At 40.5% G+C, this 13,957-nt stretch overlaps 1 long non-coding RNA gene across 1 annotated transcript; it reads left to right on the forward strand.

Annotated features, from left to right (window-relative positions):
* Positions 1–489: 489 nt before the first annotated feature.
* LOC116984224 lies at positions 490–13,699 on the forward strand. Its single transcript, XR_004414931.1, has 3 exons — positions 490–501; positions 4,578–4,580; positions 13,595–13,699. It is a non-coding gene; the product is annotated as an uncharacterized LOC116984224 (long non-coding RNA).
* Positions 13,700–13,957: the final 258 nt, after the last annotated feature.

Raw genomic sequence — 13,957 nt, forward strand, 5'->3', positions numbered from 1 at the left:
AGACCTGATTATGAATCTCGATGGAAAGAAATGGAAAGGGAGATACAGGGATACCAGACCCAGATTTTGGTGGGAGACAAATATCTGAGAGGGGCTTTGAGACATGCTATGGATCCAATAGTAGCATTTACATTAGAAATATGGAATGTTATAGTGGAAAAATACAAATTAAAAAGAGGGGTTCACGCATTGAAGTGGTTCGCATATGACTCAAAGTTTAAGCCAGGGGTGTATGATTCAAAATTCAAAGAATGGGCACAAAAAGGCATAACGGCAATGTATACAGTTTCAGAAAATGGCGAGTTTATGAGCTTCCAAGATTTAAAGTCAAAGTATGGTCTCGAAAACAAAGATTTTTTTAGATACTTGCAATTAAGAGACTACTTTATAAAAGAGATAAGGCCAGAACTAGATGAAACTTCAAATAATGTGATCAAGGTGATTGTGGATGCACACAAACAGAAGGGGTCTCGGGTCATCTCTGCTTTCTACCAAGCTCTGGTGGAAAGCGGGGGAGAATCAACGCTCTACATAAAAACAAAATGGGAAGCAGAATTAAAGATTCAAATAACAGAAGAAGAATGGTATCAAATGTGTGAAACACAATGTTCATCCACAAGCTCACTAGTATGGAGAAAACTTTGCTGGAAGAATCTATCTCGCTTTTTTATAACAACCAAAATAAAAAGCAGACAACTTGCTGTCCAACAACACTGTTGGAGGCTGTGTGGGAGTACGGAGGCAGACCACTCGCATATTTTCTGGAACTGTGTAAAGATAAGGCCATACTGGGAAAATGTTAATGCAGCTGTAAATAATATCTTGGGTTATAAAATCCCAAATACCTGCCCTGTGATGTATCTGGGGCGTATTAAAGATAGTGTAAAAATAGAAGATACATATTTGATTAAAGTTTTGCTTGCAGCAAGTAAGAAGGCCATTACCAGGCAGTGGCTTAATGAAAAAAGTCCAAAACAGGAACAGTGGTTAGAAATTGTGCGAGACATCTTTAATATGGAGAAACTGACATATTCCTTGAGAGTCAAGGAGAATTCATTTGAGAAGATCTGGGGAAAATGGACTGTTTATTTGAGCCATGACACCAATTAGATAAATGCCGAGCTAGATATGGGAAGATTGCGTTACATAGAACTAGATGGTATGTTTGTATGAATGTTGAATTATCTCCAGATAACTAATCAATGTAATGGTTTTTCTTTTTTTAATTTGGTAAATGAACCACACAGTCTTATTCCAATTTTTTAATTTATTTACTTTTTTTTTTTTTTTTCCCCCATCTACTTATTTTTTTATTTTGATTGCTGTTTTTCTTACTTTGTTTTATTTATGGTGATGGTGTTGCACTGTTTTGAAAATATCTCCTAAAAATCAATAAAAATTTAAGTGAAAAAAAAAAAAAGAATGCTGATGAGAAACAATTAAATGGCATTTTATGAACCCAGTATTTATTTTGATAACTTTTGCACAGTGCAATGATAAAGCTTTGTCGCAAATCATTTCAAATATATTCAACGACACACACGGGGCTAGTTTCGAAATGTAAATGGTAAGTATTCTTGCTTAATGTGCGCAGCGCTATCATTTACATTATTCAAGGCTCTTTTTGTTGATTGTTAAGTGGATATGTTTAATTTGATTTCATGCAAATTGTTTGGCAAATGTAGTGGAACTAGACTCAATATCCAAGTTAAAACAGAAAGTTCTGGAAATGCTCAACAATTAATTCCTTACCTCTAAAGCAAGATATACAGTTAACAGGTACAGATAGATGACCTATCGTCAGAACTACATGTAAACTGTGTAACATCTGTAGATAAAAAACAATGGAAATGGTTTCAAATTTGGATTTTACTTTTTCTTTGGGGTGGACCATAATTTGTTGCTCACTGCTAAATGCCCTCAAGAAAATGGTGGTGAGTCACTCCCTTGAAGTACTGCAGTCTTTGTGGTGAAACGCTCACAATGCTATTAGGTAGAGAGCTCAAGGATTTTGACCCCACAATGAGGAGGGAATGGTGATATACATTTCCAAATGAGCATAGTCAATGTGTGATACAGCAGGGAAACAGGCCCTTCAGCCCCACTTGCCCACACCGACCAACATGTCCCAACTACTACACTATTCCCACCTGCCTGCACCATCCTTGTCCTTCATGGTGGTTTGGAGGATATTATTGGAACGGTCTAGGCAGATGACAACAGAATATTTTGCAACGCCACATCCATGGTGAACCAGTTGTGAAAGGAAAGGTGGATTTGTGTGGTGGACGGAATACTAGTCAAGGAGGATGCTTTCTTCTGCTTGGTGGTGAGTTTCTTTGGTGTGGCTGCAGATACACTTATCCAGGTGACCCATACTCTCGACTTGTACCTTGTGGAATGGCTTTAGGTGGTCAAGAGATGCGTCATTCATGGTAGGATACATGGCCTCTGACCTGATCTTGTAGTCCTAATATTCACGTGGCTGGTCCAGTTGAGCTCCTGATCAATACTGATATCTGGAAAAGTGGAAGTTCATTGAATGTCAAGGGTTGGTACTTTGAGTTTCTCAGCACCTAAATGAATATAAATCAGCTCAATTCAGATCAGTTGGTGATGTGAGTTTTCAAATAGTAAGATAAACTCTGCAGCTGAATCACTCGTTGAAGAAATCCGTGCCATATCTTAGGTCAAACCCGTATCCATGTACAAAGTCAAAAAGTGAAAATGACAGCCAGTCACTTCCTACTCATTTTCTGACCTAATAAATTGCCCTCACTTAAAAGCTATCTCAAGAATAATCTTACAAACATCCCTAAACTATCAATCTCTAAACTAGCGGCAGATTACGGCACTATTAAAATATATTTCCCGTTAATTTAATACTTCTTCATCAGACTTGAATGCATTTCAAAGTATACATGAAATAATTTCTGCATTAATTTAATGTAAATAATTTAACATGAATTCATAATTATCGAGCATGAGAACAGGTCCTTCAATTCAGTTTGTCCATACCGTCCAATATGTCTACTTGAGCAATTCCATTCTGCCTGTGTTTGGCTCATATCTCTCTAATCCTTTTCTATCATGTACCTGTTCAAATGTCTTTGAAACATTGTAATTAAAGCCAGCTCTACTGCTTCCTCTGGCAGTTCAAGCCATATATCCACCACCCTCTGTTTGAAAAAGGTGCCACTTAAGTCCCTTTTAAATCTTTCGCCTCTCACTTTAATATGCCCACTAATTATAGACTCGCCTATCCTGGGAATAACACTGTGACCATCCACTTTATCTACATCCTTTACTTTGACTTTACTTACCTCTATCAGGTCACCCCTCCACCTCCTATGATCGAGGGTAAAGAGTCTCAGCCTATCCACCCACTCCTCATAACTCAGTAATTCAGTAACATCCTTGTGAATCTTTTCTGCATCTATTCCAGCTTCATGACATCCTTCCTATAGCAGGAATACCAGAAATGCCCTCAAGTGTGCACTGCAAGTGTGATCTCACTAACGACTTGTGTAGTTGCAACATAATGGCCCAACTCCTGCACTTAACTTCTCTGCAATGAAGGCATGTATACCAAAAGCCTTGTTCATCACCTTCTCTATCTATCTTGCGCATTCAGCAAACTACTGTATGTGCCTGTACATGAGGTCTTTCTGTTCTACAACACTTTCTATTTACTGTATAAGTCCTGCCCTGGGTGAATTTACCAAAATGAATCACCATGCACTTAGAGTCATGGAGTCCTACAGTGTGGAAACGCCCTTCAGCCCAACTTGCCCACACCGACCAACATGTCCCATCTACACAAGTGCCATTTGCCTGCATTTGGCCCATATCCCTCTAAACCTGTCCTATCCATCTACCTGTCTAATTGCTCCTTAAACATTGCTATAGTCACTGCCTTAATTACCTCCTCCAGCAGATCATTTCATACACCCATCACCCTTTGTGTGAAAAAAATGACCCCTATAAAACCTTCCTCCCCTTCACCTTAAACCTATGCCCTCTGGTTCTTGTTCCCCGACCTTGGGGAAGAGACTCTGTGCATTTACCTGATCTTCTCCTCTCCTGATTTTACACACCTCCATAAGATCACACCTCATCCTCCTGTGCTCCAGGCAATAGAGTCCCAGCCTGCTCAACCTCTCCCTATAGTTCAGACCATTGAGTCCTGGCAACATGCTTGTAAATTTTTCTGCACCATTTCCAACTTGACAACATATGTCTGAGTTAAATTCAATTTGCCATTCCTCTGCCGAACTTTCTGCAGTTCATCACGACATTACACCAACAGTTTTGGCATCTTCGGCAAACTTCCAAACCATGTTAACAACATTGTCATCGAGATCATTAAAATAAATGACAAACAACAGTGTGCTCAGCACTGATCTCTGCAGCACACCTTCCATCACATGCCTCCAATCTGAATAACAATCCTCCACTACCACCCACTAAATTCTCCCACAAAGCTAATTTGAGACTAGCTCGCCCTGTAGCCCATGTAAACTAACCTTTCAGACTGGCCTACCATGTGAGAACTTGTCAAAGGCACCATGAAGCAGCTGGTAGAGTTGCTGCCTCACAACGCCAGAGACCCGGGTTCAACGCTGACCAACGCTGTCTGTGTGGAGTTTGCTCATTCTGCCTGTCACTCCAGATGCTCCAGCATCTGCCCACATCAAAAGACAAGTGGGCTTGTAGGCTGATTGGCCTCTGTAAATTGTTCCTGGTCTGTCGGGAGTCGATGCATAAGTGGGATCGCATAGAATTAGTGTGAGTGGTGATTAATGGTCGACGTGGACTCGGTGGGCCGAAGGGCCTGTTTCCACGCTGCATCTCTAAACTAAACTAACAGCCTTGCTAAAGTCCATGTATACAGCATCTACCACCTGGCCCTGCTGAAGAGATGACAGGTTTGAGAGACGTGATTTTCCACGCACAAAGCCATGAAGAGTATCTCTAATCAGTTGTTTCCTTTCCAAATGCAGGTAGATTCTGTCTCATTGAATCCGGTTAACTAATTTTCCCACCTCATATTTGGTTCACTGGTCTGTAGTTCCCTGACTTGGCCTTGCATCCCTTCTTAAATAAAAGTAGAACACTAGTCACCGTCTAGTCTTCTGGTAACTAACCCAAGGCTAAAGATGATGCAAAAAAATCTTCCAGGGCCTCTGCAATTTCCTCCCTCGCTCCCCACAATGTACTAGGATATTGTCCCACAATTGGGTCAGAAGATCTGTGTATCTGTGTGAGAACAAAGATTAGCATTGCAATCGTGCCTTTCACCATCGCAGCATTTCCCAAACTGGTTTACAGCCCCTGAAATAATTGAGCTTTGGTGTAGAAATCAAATGTTTCATCACATCCATCAACACATCATAATCATTTACATCCTTCATGTTTAAATGGAAAAGGAAACAGTCATTTCATGCAAGAATCTTCTAATATTGAGAAGAGTCAAATAATTTGCAACCTCTTTCTGACATATGAAGGGACAGAAGGACACAGAGTAACTCAGCAGTTCAGGCAACATCTCTGGAGAACATGGATCAGCGACGTTTCAGGTCAGGACCCTTCTTGAGGCTAATTGTTTGGACAGCCCCAGCAATTAGCCTCTTGGATCTCACAGGATTTAAAGGGCACACCAAGTTATATGCAGCTTCACAAAATGAATAATTAATTGTGCTCTTGCTCAGCAATGCCAAGGGAAACTTGGCAGAAATATTCATCTTTCTAAAGAGGCAGCAAAGATGGCAGATGGAGCACATGTGAACACGCTGCTGGGAGACGGGATTCAATTGTCAAACTGAAAGTTTTTGAGGTGGGAGGCCCATATTTAGCAATTGTCTGGGGAGATGGGTTCTTTTATACAGAACCAGTCCAAATCTGAATCTGAATATTAGAGTTTAAAGATGGCCCACATCTACAATCGATCACCCGTTCACTAGTTCTATGTTGCCCCACTTGAGGCAACTCGCAGAAGCCAATTAACCTGCAAACCCGCACATCTTTGGAATGTGGGAGGAAACCAGAGCACCCAGAGAAAAACCCACGCGGTCACAGGGAGAATGTACAAACTCCGCACAGACAGTGCCCGTAATCAGGACTGAACCCAGGCATCTTTGATATTGTTGGGAGGGAGCAGCTCTACCACTGCACCACAGTGCCACCCAGATTTGTTCATTATTTGGCTGGAACATCCACTTCACTATGATATTTGACACCACAGTCGTAACTTTATTACTCCGTTTAAGTGCAACAAGTTTCAAGTTATTGCACTTCATCTTAAGACAATGAAATGGCTTATCATGCCTATAAGAAATGAGTGCCCCAGCTCACATGCTTTTGTCTCGAACTTGACTAAAGACAAGACTTCATGACATTGCACAAGTGAACTCTGACCTCAATTCAGTGGAAGATGATAAAATCATGGTCAAAATCTCATTTAACACCTATCAGTGTTAAGTAGTCTTTAAAAATAATTTACTACCCTTATTATTCGTATTAACTGCATCAGTGTGTTGAGTTTGATTTTCTACTTCATCATGTATGCTGTAATATAATCAATTCAACCAATCAGATTTAAATTAATCCATTCACTTAAATGAAAGAAAAATCAATAGGATTTTTTTTTTAAAGGTCGATCTTATGATCTCTTTTATGTTTTTTCTCTGGATGGTGGATGGTTATTACAAACACGTTGTGTTCTGTAACTACCATTCCTATTTGTTGTATGGTCCTCACTTTGAAATACTGATGCAACCAAAGCTTTAACCACTGTTTGTCCAAAGTAAAATGTAGCTCTTTGGATTGAAGTGAAAGTGCACTATCTTCATATTATTTATGTCTGGTAAGTTAAGGGATGTTTCAGATTTTACCACCTACTAAAGTATGCATTGAAATGAGTAAGTAAATAAATCATAATTTAATTATTTTATTCTGCAAGAAATGTAACAAAATAGTTTTGCTTTTACTATTGAGTTTAGTTTAGATTAGTTTTTAGTTTAGAGATACGCCCTTTGGCTCACCGAGTCCATGCCAACCGACGATCCCTGCGCAGTAATGGGCCTGTCCCACTTAGCCGATTTTTTAGGCAACTACAGGTGACTAGTTTGTCGCCACATGTTCGCCGGTGGTCGCCGGGAGTAGTCTTCTTAGTCGCTCAAAAAGTCGTAGCGTTTTTCTGGTCGCTGCTAAATTTTCAACATGTTGAAAACATTTTGGCAACAGTGGGTTTGATGCCAATGAGCGTAGCTTGACTTCTCCCAACGTGGGTGCTGTCATTGGTTGTCGGCAGGATGACGTAGGTTGTCGCCGTTGTTTAGGCAACCTGCTATGACTATGACAGTCGCCGGCAGTTGCCTAAAAAAATCGCCAAGTGGTACAGGTCCATAACACTATATACACACACAAGGGACAATTTAAAATTTTACCAAGCCGATTAGCCTATAAATCTGTATGTCTTTGGAGTGTGGGAGGAAACCGGACCTCCCGAAGAAAACCCACGCAGGACACAGGGAGAACATACGTGTACAAACTCTGGGCAGACAGCACCCGTAGTAAGGATCGAACATGGATCTGGCACTACACGGCAGCAACTCTACCGCTGCACCATCATGCCGCCCTGTTGACATAGATTTATTCAAGTACAGGGAGAGTCTTGTCTCCCCTTGACATGGGGATTGGAGGCGTATTAAGTCCAGGCGTTTGTGTTGAAGATGAGGCAATTGGTTCCAGGAAATTGTCAAAATGGTGGAGGGCATGAGAGGTGTCCTAGATGTAGATGGGAAGAAACTGGGCAAGAGGGAGACAGGATAGAGTTGAGGATGAAGGGATAGGTTTGGTGGAGCAAGACAAGGCAGAAACAATGGATCTACCAGGACAGTCCTGTTTGTGGATCTTGGATAAGAGGCTGAAGTGAACAGGGTGGGGGTGGGGCACTATCAGGCTAGAGGCTGAGGGGGATCTCCTAATGTCATGACATCTGCACTGGTCTGGGAGACTGTGATCATTGGTGTGGACATGGTCCAGGGAAGCTATGAGGAAGAGTTCACAAGCTGCAGACTGCACTCCACATGTTAGAGTTCAGTCTGTTAGACCACAATGGCACCACCCTGGCCTGTGGGTTTAAGGACAAGGTTAGGGTTGGTACAAAGTGAATGGAGTGCTGCACATTTGGAGGGGATGAGGAGAGTGGAGAAGTTAAAGCCATTGGGATTCCATCAGCATTTGAAAATAGAAAAGATCAAGAGTTGGTAAAAGGCGTGAAGGGGTTGTCTAAGAGGACAGGGAGTGTTGGCGAGAGGAGAATGGGTCATTAATGGTGTAGCAGCGGTAGCCATGGTAGAGATAGCTACCTCTCATTCCCCCACCTGGCTATATCTCCTCAATGCTTTTACTTATCTGTTTTCACCTATCACCCACGTGCGAGCTGGCTGCGGGGAGGAGGGATACAAGTGTCAAACTGAAAACCTATGGGTGTGATTCCGTCTTAAACTAGCACGGTCTGCTTCCCAATTCAGCTCGATCTGCCCATCACCCTTCCCCCACCTAACCTGATGTCACCTATATGTCTCACCTCTATCTCTCTCTCTCATCTCTAATACTGGCTATCTTTCTCTGCACTCTCTGCCTGATACAGGATCTCGACCTGAAACATTGACCATCTCTTTGCCTCCACAGACGCTGCTCGGCCAGCCGAATTCCTCTAGTTATTTTTTTATGCTCCAGGTAAGGATGTGAGATTTTCTTAATTGAAGGGTATGAGTAAACTTGGCGGATTCTAATGAGAAAAAATAATTAGCTTTTTCTTTAAATTCCAGATTCATTAAATTCCTTGAATTACAAATCTCTAGTAGTTGAGATGGAATTTAAACCTAGATCAGTAGGTTAGGGATTTAGCTAACAGTCTCTTCATATTCCAATGTAAAGCTTATGTTTAATTAACGTCACTAACACAATTAGACGGGAGATATATCACTTTGCTTGTTTGTAAATGTTATGTTTTGGTCATAATTCTGACTTTTTAAACATCAGCAAAGTACCAATTCAAAATGATACACATAGCAATATTTCTACCATGGTAAGGCTTATGTTAGAATTTAGAGTCATAGAGTCAGAGTAATACAGCATGGAAACAGGCCCTTCAGACCAACATGCCCACACCGGCCTACATGTCTCATCTACACTAGTCCCACCTGCCTGCATTTGGCCCATATTCCTCTAAACCTGTCTTATCCATGTACCCAGTGGCGGACCTATATTTTTGGGACCCTGAAGCGTGAACTGTTACGAGGGCCCCTTCGCAACCAGCAACGAGGTCTGGGTACCCACTGTTATTTTCTTCAATGGGGTCGTTCCATGACAGATCACCACAAATTTTAATTTCTGTCAGAAATGTTAATAGTGTTTTAAATTATTTATATTTATTTTATATTAAATATATTTAGAATGAAACATCCTTAATTTGAAAGTTTTTTCGTTTACAGCTAGCCTACATGATACTTTACTAACCTTTTAATTTTTATATTAACTATTATTTTGTATTGAATTACATTATATTATTATTATTTTTAAAAAACCTTTCTCATACAATAGACCCAACATTTTTAAGCAATGTGGACTAAGCATGATATTCACCTCTAGAAAAAACGTAGGAAGTATTGGCCAGGGGTCCAGGAGGCTGGCTAGGCCCTCGACGGGGCAAGGCCCCCTGATGCTCCTGCATTTTCAATAAATTGAAAGTGATTCTCAAGCTTTCTGTTGGTAGTTTACATAACAGAAGCTTAGAATTTTTCGAACACATAAGCAGTAAAATAACCCCCAAAAATATATATATTTCATGAAATAGATAATAGACAATAGGTGCAGGAGAATGCCATTCAGCTCTTCGAACCAGCATCGCCATTCACTATGATCATGGCTGATCATCCACAATCAGTACCCCATTCCTGCCTTCTCCCCATTTCCGTTGACTCTGCAATCTTTAAGAGCTCTGTCTATCTCTCTCTTGAAAGTCTCCAGAGAATTGGCCTCCACTGTCTTCTGAGGCAGAAAATTCCACAAATTCACAACTCTCTGTGTGAAAAAGTATTTCCTCATCTCCGTTCTAAATGGCTTCCCCTTATTCTTAAACTGTGGTCCCTAGTTCTGGACTCTCCCAGCTTTGTAAACATGTTTCCTGCCTCTAGTGTGTAAAAAACCCTTAATGATCTTATATGTTTTAATAAATGGTCTCTTATAATGGTCAAGCCTGAGCCCTCGCCCGTGGCTGCAGCAGCCCCTCCCCGCGGGAGCAGGAGAGAGACGGCGATTAGTCGAGGCGGGGATTATGTGTGAGGTGGGAGGTTTAGTCGAGGCAAGGTTTAGTGAGTTGAGGTTTAAGTGTAAAGTGAAGTTTAGTCGAGGCGAGGGGTTTAGTCGAGGTGAAAAATCAGGTCCATTTCTAGGAACAAAAAAATCGGAATTCCGATTTAATTCAAAAGAATATCTTGACTAAAGTCGCTTCTGGGGCCCCTTTGGGATTAGGGGCCCTGGAGCTTAAGCTTCATTTGTTTCATAGTAGATCCGCTCCTGAATGGACCTATCCAATTGCTTCTTAAACATTGCGATAGTCCCTGCCTCAACTACCTCCTCTGGCAGCTCATTCCATATAAACTATCCTTCCCCAGTTATTTTCAGTAAGGTGTTTTCACCAGAGCATGTACATCCAGAAAATGAGAATAATACTGGCTTTGAAAGCATCTTTAGAATCTTTGCATCCAGGCAGCCTTCCAAGCCGAAATGTCAGATCCTGTGAAGTTCACCTCCCACGTGACTCAGTAGAATGTCATTCCCCTTGAATTCAAAACCATTCTCTGTCACAGAAAGCTCACGGATATCACCAGCAAACCCTGTTGCTTCTGAAAGGCGTGAACAGGTTGCAGTTCCACTGTTTAATGGCTGGGAAATAATATTAAATATTTACGCTACTTATTTTAGCTATTTCCTTTACTGTGCTACTCAGATGGTAGGATACAAGGTGAACAGCTGTTCACACTTGCCCTATGGGCAAGTCCAGAATTGGTTTTATAATAAAGCAGATTCACGGCACATGGCATTTCTTTTCTATTTCCGTGTTTTTTGCATGACAGAATCTGCTAGTGGACATAAATAGTTTCTGACATTGCTAGTGGATAAAGACTTTGTTTTTCACCATAAAATCCTTCAGTACTTATATTAACTTGTTATGTGAAGATCTAATCAAAATTTGATCAAGCATTCTTTAAGCAAATCCTGCAAAATGCACAACAAAGATAATCTAGTTCTGTAACTGAAAAATTATTCTGCATAAAATAGAGTTGAATATTAGATAATGTTGTGTATGTTGGGAAAATTGTTCTCACTTTGCTTGTGATGTATTTATTAGTACTAAGTTTAATATATTCTGCTATCCAAGATGATTATTTTATTTACACAATGAGTCATGTTTGAATTTCAGCTTGTGAATATTCACATGACTGAATGCCAGGCCTGTAACTTTAGACTTTAGAGATCCAGCGTGGAAATAGGCTCTTTGGCTCACCGAGTCTCTGCCGACCAGCGATCCCTGTACACTAGCACTATCCTACACTCTGGGGGCAGAAGCCAACTAACCTACAAACCTGCACGTCTTTGCAATGTGGGAGGAAACTGGAGCACCCAGAGAAAATACATGCAGTCATGGGGAGAATGTACCAACTCAGTACAGTCAGCAACGGTAGCCAGAGTCAAACTCGGGTCTCTGGCACAATGAGGCAGAAACTCTACCACTGTGTCACTGTGCCACCCATGATCATAGCGGATCTGACCCAGACCTAACTCCTCTTCTGTTCCATTTCCCCAGAGCTGGAAATTCTCTTAACTTTCAAAAAATATCAAACATCTCTTTAAATACCTCCAGTGATGTTGCTTCCACCAGACTTGTAAATCCCGGAGAGTCATCATCCACTGCGAGATAAAATCCCATCACACCTCAATGTTAAATAATCCTCGTGATCTTGTAATTGTGTTCAAATGTTAAATGCACAGTTGTGCTGGTTGACTACTTTTAAAAATGGGTTGGAATTTATTTAATTCGTGACATGATCTGAGCAAAATCTTTTGGATAACCAATATGAATAGATTTTTTTTTCATTTCTGCTGCACTAACCAAAAATAGTGACGGGTATCTCAGGAAAAAATGTAGATTAGCACGAGCTTTAGTTTGATTTCTGCTTGTTAGATCATCTGATACCATTTTTGTAAATAATGGAAGACAATTATCTTGAAAATACGACAGAAATATTAAATTATCATGTCATATCGTGGTTTTAAGATGTTCGTTGCAATTTTTAATTTCCACCATGGGTAGATAGAGGTTTTTAATTACTATCCCCACTGATGATGCACTAAGGGATTCATAATCAATCAACATTCTTATGTCACTTCATTGACAACTAGGCTGATGATATTAACGAATGGTTTAAACTAAATTAGGTCAAAGCTATCAATTCAATGCAAATGCATTTACTGTGAGTGAATCATAAAAGCTCTTGAACTTAAAAGAAAACGTCAGATAGGATCTGTGACCATTTCCAACAATTTAATCTAAATTACTTTCTCTTTCTGCTTGCCTGCCAACTGCAATGGCCAGAATTATAACTATTATATGCCAGCTGCCTTGTAAAAGAGATTGCAAACAGTGTTTTTTTCAAACATTGGGATGGCTAAGGCAATTATTAATCATGGCACCAATATGAGTTGCCCCAGAATCATTAACAAATAACGCTAATTAAAATTCTGATGTGCTCTATGTGCTAATTACTGTGTAGATTTTGGTGACTTTAGATTACAATGGAAGTGATAGTTTTATTACAATGGGCAATGGAACAAATTTATGCCAAAAAAGATACTATACTGATGGAATGTGTAGAAAGGAACTGCAGATGTTGATTTACACTGAAGATAGACACAAAATGCTGGAGTAACTCAGCGGGACAGGCAGCATCTCTGGATAGAAGGAATAGGTGACGATTCAGGTTGAGACCCTTCTTCAGACTATACAGATACTATACGGATGGAAGTCTTCAACTCTTGTTATCTGCTTATTGTGAACTCCAGTCTGCACACTGCTGAAGTGATGTTGCCTGCAGCTCTGAGGTATTTCAGTGATTGGGACAACAAAGTAACATTTTAAAGTGAAGGGCACTAACTTAATATTTAATATAGAGTAACAAAATCCAGGGTGACATTAATAAATTGTCAGAGTATATAGTGGGAAAGTTACCATAGATAACTGTAATGTTCTTCGATTGAAAGAAAATAGGGCCCAGAAACTGCTCGGAAAATAAATGTGTGTAGAAGGAACTGAAGATGCTGGTTTACACTGAAGAGAGACACAAAATGCTGGAGTAACTCAACGGGTCAAGCAGCATCACTGGAGAAAAGGAATAGGCGACCTTTCAGGTCGAGACCCTTCTTCGAACTAAGTCAGGGGAGAGGGAAAGTAGAGTTATGAAAAAGTTCAGAACAAATCAGAACCGGCTCCGATAGCCAAGGAAAGGTGGAACTTGCTCCTTAGTTCCCGAAACTCCTCCAGGGATAAACTTGATCCCAGCTGCCCAAACCTTTTCCATGCCTTCTTCTTACTCTTGACCGAAGCCTCACTTTCCCTCGTCATCCACACTTCATTACGATTACCTGCCTTGCCTTTCACTCCAAATGGAATGGGCATGTCCTGAACTCTTGTCAGCACACTTTTAAAAACATCCCACTTTCCTCACATTCCTTTTCCATCAAACAACCTACTTTTGGTACTAACATGCTGAAAATATGCTAGATTTTATGTGCGTTAGTACAAAGCGCAGTTGAGCCATGAAGCATAGATGAGAGATAAGCACAGAGGAAAAAAGGCATGGAATGATATATTTTATAGGGTTAAATA

The sequence above is a fragment of the Amblyraja radiata genome, chromosome 19, assembly GCF_010909765.2.
Source record: "Amblyraja radiata isolate CabotCenter1 chromosome 19, sAmbRad1.1.pri, whole genome shotgun sequence".
Lineage (NCBI taxonomy): Eukaryota > Metazoa > Chordata > Chondrichthyes > Rajiformes > Rajidae > Amblyraja > Amblyraja radiata.